Source organism: Callithrix jacchus, chromosome 5, assembly GCF_049354715.1.
Source record: "Callithrix jacchus isolate 240 chromosome 5, calJac240_pri, whole genome shotgun sequence".
Lineage (NCBI taxonomy): Eukaryota > Metazoa > Chordata > Mammalia > Primates > Cebidae > Callithrix > Callithrix jacchus.
The window spans coordinates 81,158,850-81,170,820 of NC_133506.1; the positions used below are offsets into that span (position 1 = coordinate 81,158,850).

Sequence of the window (11,971 nt, forward strand, 5' to 3'; positions counted from 1 at the left end):
TCTATGCACATAAACTAGTAAACCTGGAAGAAATGGATAAATTCCTGGACACCTGTGTCCTCCCAAGCCTAAACCAGGAGGAAGCTGAAACTATGAATAGACCAATAACAAGGTCTGAAGTCGAGGCAGCAATTAAGAGCCTACCACACAAAAAAAGCCCAGGTCCAGATGGGTTCACAGCCAAATTCTACCAGACACACAAAGAATTGCTGATAGCATTCCTTCTGAAACTATTCCAAATAATCCAAAAAGAGGGAATCCTTCCCAAATCATTTTATGAGACCAACATCATCCTGATACCAAAACCCGGCAGAGACTCAACAAGAAAAGAAAACTTCAGGCCAATATCCATGATGAACACAGATGCAAAAATCTTCAATAAAATACTGGCAAACTGATTGCAACAGCATATCAAAAAACTTATCCATCATGATCAAGTAGGATTCATCCCGGGGATGCAAGGCTGGTTCAACATACGCAAGTCTATAAACGTAATTCACCACATAAACAGAACCAAAGACAAAAACCACATGATTATCTCAATTGACACAAAGAAGGCATTCGACAAAATTCAATAGCCCTTTATGCTAAAAACCCTCAATAAACTCGGTATCGATGGAACATATCTCAAAGTAATAAAAACTATTTATGACAAACAAACAGCCAATATCATACTGAATGGGCAAAAACTGGAAGCATTCCCTTTGAAATCCGGCACTAGACAAGGATGCCCTCTCTCACCACTCCTATTCAATATAGTACTGGAAGTTCTAGCCGGAGCAATCAGGCAAGAAAAAGAAATAAAGGGTATTCAAATAGGAAAGGTGGAAGCCAAGTTGTCTCTATTTGCAGACAACATGATAGTATACCCACAAGACCCCGTTGCCTCAGTCCAATAACTCCTGAAACCGATAAGCAACTTCAGCAAAGTCTCAGGATATAAAATCAATGCGCAAAAATCACAAGCATTCCTCTACACCAATAACAGACTTAAAGAAAGCCAAATAAAGAACAAACTGCCATTCACAATTGCTACAAAAACAATAAAATACCTAGGAATACAACTCACAAGGAATGTAAGGGACCTCTTCAAGGAAAACTACTAACCACTGCTCAATGAAATAAGAGAGGACACAAACAGATGAAGAAACATTCCATGTTCATGGTTAGGAAGAATTAATATCGTGAAAATGGCTATACTGCCCAAAGTAATTTACAGAATCAATGCTATCCCCATCAAGCTACCATTGACTTTCTTCACAGAACTGGAAAAAACCACCATGAACTTCATATGGAACCAAAAGAGAGCCCGCATAGCCAAGTCAATCCTAAGCAAAAAGAACACAGTGGGAGGCATCACACTACCAGACTTCAAACTATACTACAAGGCTACAGTAATCAAAACAGCATGGTACTGGTACCAAAACAGAGATATAGATCAGTGGAACAGAACAAAGGCAACAGAGCCAACACAACATATCTACAACCATCCAATCTTTGATAAACCTGACAAAAACAAGCAATGGGGAAAGGATTCCCTGTTTAATAAATGGTGTTGGGAAAACTGCCTAGCCATGTGCAGAAAGCAGAAACTGGACCCCTTCCTGACACCTTACACTAAAATTAACTCCAGATGGATTAAAGACTTAAACATAAGACCTGGCACCATAAAAACCCTAGAAGAAAATCTAGGCAAAACCATTTGGGACATAGGAGTAGGCAAGGACTTCATGACCAAAACACCAAAAGCATTGGCAACAAAAGCCAAAATAGGCAAATGGGACCTAATCAAACTCCACAGCTTCTGCACGGCAAAAGAAACAGGCACTAGAGTGAATCGGCAACCAACAGAATGGGAAAAAATTTTTGCAGTTTACCCATCTGACAAAGGGCTGATATCCAGAATTTACAAAGAACTCAAACAGATTTACAGGAAAAAAACAAACAAGCCCATTCAAAAATGGGCAAAGGGTATGAACAGACACTTTACAAAAGAAGACATACATGAGGCCAACAAACATATGAAAAAATGCTCATCGTCACTGGTCATTAGAGAGACGCAAATCAAAACCACATTGAGATACCATCTCACGCCAGTTAGAATGGCGATCATTAAAAAATCTGGAGACAACAGATGCTGGAGAGGATGTGGAGAAAAAGGAACACTTTTACACTGTTGGTGGGAGTGTAAATTAGTTCAACCATTGTGGAAGACAGTGTGGCGATTCCTCAAGGCCTTAGAAATAGAAATTCCATTTGACCCAGCAATCCCATTACTGGGTATATATCCAAAGGACTATAAATCGTTCTATTATAAGGACACATGCACACGAATGTTCATTGCAGCACTGTTTACAATAGCAAAGACCTGGAACCAACCCAAATGCCCGTCAATGATAGACTGGACTGGGAAAATGTGGCACATATACACCATGGAATATTATGCAGCAATCAAAAATGAAGAGTTCGTGTCCTTTGTAGGGACATGGATGAATCTGGAGAACATCATTCTCAGCAAACTGGCACAAGAACAGAAAATGAAATACCGCATATTCTCACTCATAGGTGGGTGATAAAAAATGAGAACACATGGACACAGGGAAGGGAGTACTACACACTGGGATCTATTGGGGGAAAAGGAGAGGGACAGTGCGGGGGGGGGAGCTGGGAGGGATAGCCTGGGGAGAAATGCCAAATGTGGGTGAAGGGGAGGAAGGCAGCAAAACACACTGCCATGTGTGTACCTATGCAACTATCTTGCATGTTCTGCACATGTACCCCAAAACCTAAAATGCAATTAAAAAAAAAAGAAAATGCTCTCCATGACATCACAGCCATTGCCCATCAATCCCTCCGGAGCATCGCATCAGTGCTTTTCAAAGTTTGTTTTTATCTTTCATTATCCAACTCTGCTCTATCAAGCTTTCCGTAGAGGGTGAGATAGAACACAAAGCTTCCATAGCTCTGAGGACCCTCAGTAAGTCATTTCAAGCTTTTCCCACCTCATGTTGGAATGACTTCTGTATCCATTAAATGTTTTGAACTTTTACCTTGTGGTGCTTTTCCCAAGATATTCCCCTAGCTTGTAATGTTTCCAAATCTCACTGCAAGTTCACCACCTCCCGAAGCTTTTCTTCTGTAGTCCAGCTCAAGAGCGACAGAACCCACAGAGACATGACCAGCTTTGCCATCTGCTCAACACTGAACAAGGCATTGATTGATTACCCACTGTGCCTCTAACTAATAGTTGGGTGACCTTGGGCAAATCCTGTTACCTCTCTAGGTGGATTCACTCATCAAGATTGAGAGTGACCAGGGAGGGTAAGGTGCAGACACATATTTAGGTGACCTCTAAGAGTTTTAAAATGATGCATTTAGGACATATTCTATAACTAATAACTTAGAAATCATGTACTTTTTAAAGCATTGAAGTAGTGACCACCATTCAAAAACTGGGAGATTTCTGTGTCCATTTGAAACAGATTTGGCAATATTGGGATGGCACATGGCAGCAGTAGATTGGTGCTGAGTGGTTTCCCACCCAGTGGAAACTGTGTTCTCTGGTGCCCCACATCCCTACCGCACTTTTGTTTTTTAAACTACTTGGCACATGTAGACACTGGGTTTCTAGCCTTGGCTTTATGAGGTTCCTGGTGCCATTTCTTAAACTATGATTCTTATTTTGTTGTTTCATGATTTACAGTTTAATGGTTTGTTTCCCCAAATACCTATAATGGTCTTGATAGCAAATTATAAAAAAAATAAATAAAGTTGTCTTAACACCTTTGAGCTCTTTCTATATACCAGGCACTGTTATAAACACTTCACATGTATTAACTCATTTAATTGGGCTTCTTTATTCCTCAGAGCAGTTAGGAAAATGTATTGCATGTAGTTGCTGCCAAATATACTTGGGGATTATTTCATGAACTTTCCGGCAAAACAGCAGACTGGAGTCAGCCTCCCTGTGTTCACATTGTGTTCCACTTTCACTATACCTGTTTAGCCTTGAGCAAATGGATAAACTTTGTTAACCCCAAGAAATACTACACGCTGTTTGTCTATCTATCATCTATCACTATCCTGTTTTAGATGTAATTTTCATAAAATAAAATGTACAGTTCATTGAGTTTTAACATTTAACAAACACATGTATGCAATGGCCATTTTAATCAATATACAAAACATTTCCATTCCACCTGAAAGTCACTCATGTCCTTTTCCAATTTTCCTACCTTCCCTCTGATTTCTTTCACTGTAAATTAGTATGAACTGTCCTAGAACTTTATATACATAGATTCACATCATCTGTAATATTCTGTGGGCTGGGTTCTTTCTCAACGTGTTTTTTTCCTTTTTTGCAGTTGGTATCAGAAGTGAAGTGAATCATAATGCTTTTGTGATTCATCCATGTTACAGTGTATGTCGTGATTCCTTCTTTTTCATCACTGAGTAACATTCCGTTGTATGAATATATCACAATTTATTTCTTCACTTATGTTTTGGTGGGCATTTGGGTTATTTCTAGTTTTAAGTTACTATTAATAAATCTTCTATCAATATTTTTGTACAAATTATTTTTTGTAGATATTTTTCCCCTTAGTTTTCTCATCTGCTGAATGTGACCAAAAATAATATGTACCTCTCACCATCTTCTGAGGATTAAATAAAAACTTGCATATCAAACCATAACATGAGCCCCAGCAATTAATACATTTCATCAATTATTTTTATCTATTACTGTCTTATAAAGATAACTAAAAGTTGACTTTGCTGTGTATCTAAAGTATTAACTCTTTCATTTGTCTGTAAACAAAAAATAAAGCACACCATTTCAGACCATTCTTTATTTGAGATGATTTTAACGACACAGATACTTACATTTGAATTAGCTGGATAATGTCTCGCTTGAACTCAAAAGAATCCAATTTTGACTTAAACTGGAGTCACGCAAACACATGCAAAGTTGAAGGGCATGGAAAACCAGGACTTGTTTATATGAAGGACTAATATTAGCCTCATATAAGAAGCTCACATAGTTTTCTGAACTTAAATTGAATCTTATGGGATAATGTTTTGATAAGTTGAGTAGAAGCGAATTGGGACCATGTGCAAGTGTACTTTCCACACAAGGGGCTTGAACGTTTACATATAATGAAAAAAAGATGCTTGGGGCGAACGCATTTAAAGCTTTGACAACTTGTAACAGTTGCATAAACAGAAAGGCCATTACTGCTCAGTCTTTCCCCAATGACTAGAATGCCCTCTCTCACCTGTCGCTTTGCTCACAGACACATGATAAAAACACACCTTTTGCATTGGCAGAAGAACTAAGCCTGGCGTATTTCACTAGTAGGTGACTTACCAGCCATTTGCCTCTATCACTGCATCCATTTACATTCTTACTGAATGTCTAATGTTTCCCACCTGCCCTTTATTTTGGCAGGGTCTCTAAGGCAGGCAGGCTAGCAGGTAATGGAGGCCAGCAATCCTTCACCCTCCTGGAATGACTCTGTTGGAAGGAATTACAGAAACTAATGTTAGTCAATATTCTGTATGTCCATTTCCTTGTTCTTGACTGTTATCACTGCTGGAAATAATCCATTCTAAGTGTACTTGGCTGAATGAGTTTAATGGGGTCTAATAAAAGTAAAAATGCTTTTATTAATTAATTTAAAGACTATTTGTTGTACAACTAACAGGAATGGTGCTATTTAGAATAATTCTTTGCCCTCTCAGACCTTTGCATTTAAAAGGGGAGCTAAGTCACATGTACATAAAACTGTCGATAATCAAAGCATAAGAGGTGCAATCGTGTATAGAATTCCTCTTTATCTCTTCATCCTCACAGCCACAAAAGGTGAGTTATAAACCTCACCTGGAAGATGATCAGAAAAAGTCATATTCACATTTTGGCACATTTTCTCAAGTTCCTCTTTTTTTTGAAGTTTTACATATTTGAAATTTTACATATTTGAAATTAACTGTATCATGCCTATTTTCGCTGAATACTAATAATATTTCTGATGCAATTAAGTCTTTCAACATATAATTTGTAATGACCAATAGAACTTAATCTTACAGATCTACTGTATCTTCTTTAAACATTTTATTGTTGCTGGATATTTAGGCTTGTCTATTACATTTCATCATTATAAATAAACATCTTCACAAATAGTGAATTTCTTACATTAGATTTTTAGTTTTATCTCTTGGATATAGAATTAGGGGATTCGAAGTGTATGAATATAGGTCAAGGCTCTGGGTACATGTTACCAATGTGAATGTTTGCACCAATTTCCACTTCCGTAATCAGTACATGATGGATCCCACACCCTGTAACAACAGCTATTAGAGTTGGAAAGTCTTGGCTAATACAATAACTATAATGTGACCTTGCATTGTTTCTAGTTCTCTGATCACTAATGAGGTAGAACAGTTTTCATATGTTTATTAGTTATTTAACATAGGATGTTATCATTCAGAAGGTCATCAATTTAGGGGCACAGGGGAAGTTTAGTAGCATGTATTAAAATCCTATTATGATAGCAAAAAATGTGACAATAACCCAAATGTCCATTAATAGATGAATGGATAACCAAATGTGATATAGTCATATAGCAGAATATTATTTGGCTATAAAAAATGAAATACTAATACATTATAAGCATGATGAACCTTGAACACATTGTGTTAAGTGAAAGAAGCCAGGCAATCACAAAAGGTCCCATCTTGTATCATTCCATTTTATAAAACTGGCACAATATACAGATCCATAGAAACAGAAAGCAAACTAGTGGTTTCCAGGGACTGGATGAAGGGAGGAAGGGGAGCTAATGCTAATAAGTATGGGGTTTCTTTATGGGGTGATGAAAATATTCTGGAATTGGAGAAGCAGTGATGATTGCACAGCGTTGTGAATAGACCACTCAATTGTACACTCTAAAAACGTGAATTTAATGGTATGTAAATTACATAAGAATCTGTTATGCCCAGGTATGCAGCTGTTCAATCAATAAGACGGAGCTTACATTTCGTGGAGAAGATAACTGGTTATTTAGGGGCACAGGGCAAGTGCAGTTAATCAGATTGTGGTACTATTTTAAGAGCCAGACAACCTCTCCAGACTAATGTGTAGAAGCACAGTCAGAGGCAGAAATGTCCTCTGTGGATTTTCCATGGTTTCTGTGTTTTGGGGTCTAACTTCATCTCCTTTGGGAAATTGGACTTTTCGGTTTGTCTCCATTGATTCAGTTAACCTAGAAGGTGATGAGATTTATACTTCATCGTGGGCTACATACCACATATGGAAAATTGTCATATCTGTGCCTCATATTTAACATTCACAGTGTGATATTAAACCCGTTTCTCGCCTAGGAAGCATCCCTTGGAGAACATCTCTGTGCTCCAACACCTAACTCAGTGACTAATATATAGTAGTTATTCCTTTAACAATTTTTAAACTTTACTCAAGAAACAAAGAATTCATCCATCACTTATGTTATTTTCCCAAGAGGTGTAAATAAACTCAACCAAGTTGTTTATTTTATTTTGCTTCATTTTGTACAGGTCTATTGTTTGTAAATCATGCCTTGGTGGTAATTATGTTAAATGTGTTTCGTGATCTGTAAAATGGAAAGGATTTATGTGAGGGTGTGTATCTCAAGTAGTCCAGTAACATAGAGGGAGTGAGAATTGGCAAGAAAGTTGATCCAGAGATCTAGTTTTCATACCCTGCCCCTCTCCTTTCCCTAACTTTTTAGGAAGTTGTACAACACTATGCAAGTTATTTCCTCTGGGATTCAGACACATTATTTGGAAAAGTTAGAACTTATCTGCATTTTCTACTTCACAAAATTTACTGCAAAGATTAATTTAATAATGGGACATTTTCTAAAGCAAAATGCATTCTATAAACTGGAATCTCATCTTCATAGTCATTATTATCATCATTATTATCTTTCCGATAAGTATTATTTCAGATGCAAACTTTATTTTTTCAAGAAGAGAATTAAAATAGAAAATTACTTTGTCTTATTACTAAACAACAATAAGGGGTAAGGTAATATTGGTCACCATCTTGGTTATGATTAAAGAAGAACGTCCCATTGAACTCATTTGCTTAAATTACATAATGCAACATTTAGGACAACAGAGTGGTGTTTATTTCTGGGTAGACTGATCATTTGTTGGGCTGATTTATCTGAACATAACATATCTAGGCTGTGCTGTAACCTCTAGGCAGTGCATATCTCATTACTTTGTAGTGTCCCTTGAAGGTTTTCAGGAAAATGAGGTTGAGTTATGGTTGGACCTGGCAGGCAGTGTCATTTTCATTTGCTATCAGTAAGTGTTGAAGAGTGAGGAGTCACAAGGGCACTATATTTTGCGCCAATGAGATTGCCCTGTGATAAATGATGACTGTGCAGGGATAGGATACTAAACTAAGCAGTCACTGGAGGATGATATTGATAAGCACCTATCACCCTCTGGCAGCGAGGCAGGGAAGGGGCTAAAGGAACCCGTGCTTTACAGCTGCTTTTAAGAACTAACCTTTACCTTGTAATGGAGGAGGAGGAGAAGCAGTAGTGATTTGCCAACATTTTTGAACCTTTTCTGGGTGACCTGACATCAAGGAATGCTTCCTAGACTGCTTGTGAAAAGCACATTTCAGGGTGCTAGTACCATCTTGTGAAGATGTTTAAGTAAATTACAAATAGAATGGAGAACATTTGTCTACTTTGCCCAACTGTGAGGAGATAGGTTTGTGTCTGCTCCTTCTTTGCCTTCTGCAGTGAGTAAAAGCTTCCCGAGGTCTCCCCAGAAGCTGAGCAGATGCTGGTACCACGCTTGTACAGCCTGCAGAACCATGAGCCAATTAAACCTCTTTTCTTTATAAATAACCAGGTCTCAGGTACTTCTTTATAGCAATGCAAGAACAGCCTAATGCAAGGGTTCTAGGCTGCACTTTCAGAGTTCAATTAGAAAATGTCCTCTTCACTTAGTCTCTCAAAATCATTAGAAGACACTTCCTGAAGGTAAGTTTTAGTAAAGATTGATGTTCCAGCCAGAGCAATAATACAAAAGAAAGAAAGAACATCCAAATCAATAAAGAGGAAGTCAAACTCTTACTGTTGGCCGATGACATAATCATATAAATAGAAAACCCTAAAGACTCATCCAGAAAGCTTCTAGATCTGATAAATGAATTCAGGAAAGTTTCAGAATACAAAATCAACCTACACAAATCAGTAGCACTGCTATACTTCAACAGCAACCAAGCTGAGAATCAAATCAAGAACCCAACCCCTTTTACAATAGCTGCAAAATAAAGTAAAATAAAATAAGATAAAATGAATACTTGGAATATACCTAATCAAGGAGATGAAAGACCTCTACAAGGAAAACTACAAAACACTGTTGAAAGAAATCCTAGATGACACAAAGAAATGGAGACATATCCCATACTCATGGATGGGTAGAATCAATATTGTGAAAATGACTATACTGCCAAAAGCAATCTACAAATTCAATGTAATTCATGTCAAAATACCATCATCATTCTTCACGGAACTAGAAAAAAATTCTTTTTTTTTTTTTGGTTTCCAATAAGTTTATTTAATCAGAACTTCAAAGGGTTCTAGAAACTTGCATGTTTAACAAGCACTGCAGATGTTTCTAGGTTTTGATTAAAAGTGTGGTTCAGGTAAGCAACTTTACCCTTAATTGTGTGTCAGATTACATATAGAGTAAAACAAAAAGTCATGTGATGGAACAAAAAATTGCTTTATACAAAATATTAGTAGATAATTACAATATGGTCTTAAAAATAAAATCATATGTATATAGTTGTATTCCTAAGTACAGCAGTGCCTCACTCATTCCAAGTTTCCTTTCTGTGGTTTCAGTTACCTGTAGTCAACTACATTCGAAAATAGGTGAGTACTGTACACGGTATAAGAAGATATTTTGAGAGCAAAAAAGACCAACCACATTCATGTAACTTTATTACAGTATGTTATCATTGTTCTATTTTATTAATCTCTTGCTATGCTTAATTTATACATTACCCTTTATCATCGGTGTGTATATATAGAAAAAAGGTGTATAAAGGTTTGGTACTCTCTGAGGTTTCAGGAGTCCACTGGGGGCCTTGGGATGCATCCCCTGAAGATAAGGGAAAACTACTGTATGCAAAATCGAAAGCTATAAAACAATTGAGAGAGCAAATCTAAGGATAAGTGAAGACATTCCTCTGAATTCCCAGGTTACATCGAGCATCAAAAACGACCAATCTTTTAGTCCTCTTCTTGTACATTATTCTGTATCCACATTCTCTGCATCTGATTGGATCCCTAGATTTTATTTCATTTTCTGTGTGACATTCTCCACAGATATATATCATTGGTTGCTGCTTTGGAGGTTGAACATCCTTCTGAGTGTCCATTGTTAGCCCTATGCAACACGGGAAAGTTTCTCCGCATTTCCAAACACAATCCAGCTCGTCTCAGTCTAGAAAAAAAATTCTAATATTCATATGGAACCAAAAAAGAGCCCGCATAGCCAAAGCAAGACTAAGCAAAAGGAACCAATCTGGAGGCATCACAATACTCGACTTCAAACTATACTAAAAGCCTGTAATCACCAAAACATCATGGAACTGGAATAAAAATAAGCACATAGACCAATAGGACAGAATAGATAACCCAGAAATGAAACCAAGTACTTATAGCCAATTGACTTTTGACAACGCAAACAAAAACATAAAGTGGGGAAAGGACACCCTATTCAACAAATAATGCTGAGATAACTGGCAGGCAACATGTAGAAGAACGAAACTGGATCCTCGTCCCTCACTTCATTAAAAAGATAAACTCAAGATGGATCTAAGACCTAAAGACATTAAAATTCTAGAAGCTAACTATCAGAAAAAACTTTCTAGACACTGGCTTAGGCAAAGGTTTTATGACCAAGAACCCAAAAGCAAATGCAACAAAAACAAAGATAAGTAGATGGGACTTCATTAAACTGAAAACTTTCTGCACAGCAAAAGAAATAATCATCAGAGTAAACAGACAACCCATAGACTGGGAAAAAAATCTTTGCAAACTATGCATCTGACAGATGACTAATATCCAGAATCTACAAGGAACTCTAACAAATCAGTAAAAAAAAAACCAAATAATCCCATCAAAAGTGGGCTAAGGACATGAATAGACAATTCACAAAAGGAGATATACAAGTGGCCAAGAAACATGAAAAAATGCTCAATATTACTAATTATCAGGGAAATGCAAATCGAAACCACAGTGTGATGCCACCCTACTCCTGCAAGAATAGCCATAATTAAAAAATAAAAAAATAATAGATGTTGGTGTAGATATGGTGAAAAGGGAACACTTTGACACTGCTGGTGGGAATGTAAACTATTGCAGTCTCTGTGGAAAACAGCATGGAGACTCCTTAAATAACTAAAAGTGGATCTAGCATTCAATCCAGCAGTCCCACTCCTGGATATCTACTGAGAGGGAAAGACGTCACTGTATAAAAAAGACACTTGCACATGCATGTTTATAGCAACACAATTAGCAATTGCAAAAATATGGAACCAGACCAAATGCCCATCAGTCAAAGCGTGGATAAACAAAATGTCATATCTATATATATATAATGGAATCACGGAATACTACTCAGCCATAAAAAGGAAAAAATAATGGTATTTGCAGCAACCTGGATGGAGTTGGAGACCATTTTTCCAAGTCAAGTAATTCAGAAATGGAAAACCAAACATCATATATTCTTATTCATAAGTAGGAGTTAAGCTATGAGGCCACAAAGGCATAAAAATGATACAATGGATTTGGGGGACTTAGAGGGAAGGGTGAGAGGAGAGAAAGGGATAAAAGACTCCACATTGCATATAAGGTACATTGCTTGGGTGATGGTGCACCAAAATCTTAGAAAGCACCAC

At 37.2% G+C, this 11,971-nt stretch overlaps 1 pseudogene; it reads right to left on the minus strand.

Moving 5' to 3' along the window:
- Positions 1-5,831: 5,831 nt before the first annotated feature.
- Positions 5,832-10,450, minus strand: LOC108591563 (DNA-directed RNA polymerases I, II, and III subunit RPABC4 pseudogene; annotated as a pseudogene).
- Positions 10,451-11,971: the final 1,521 nt, after the last annotated feature.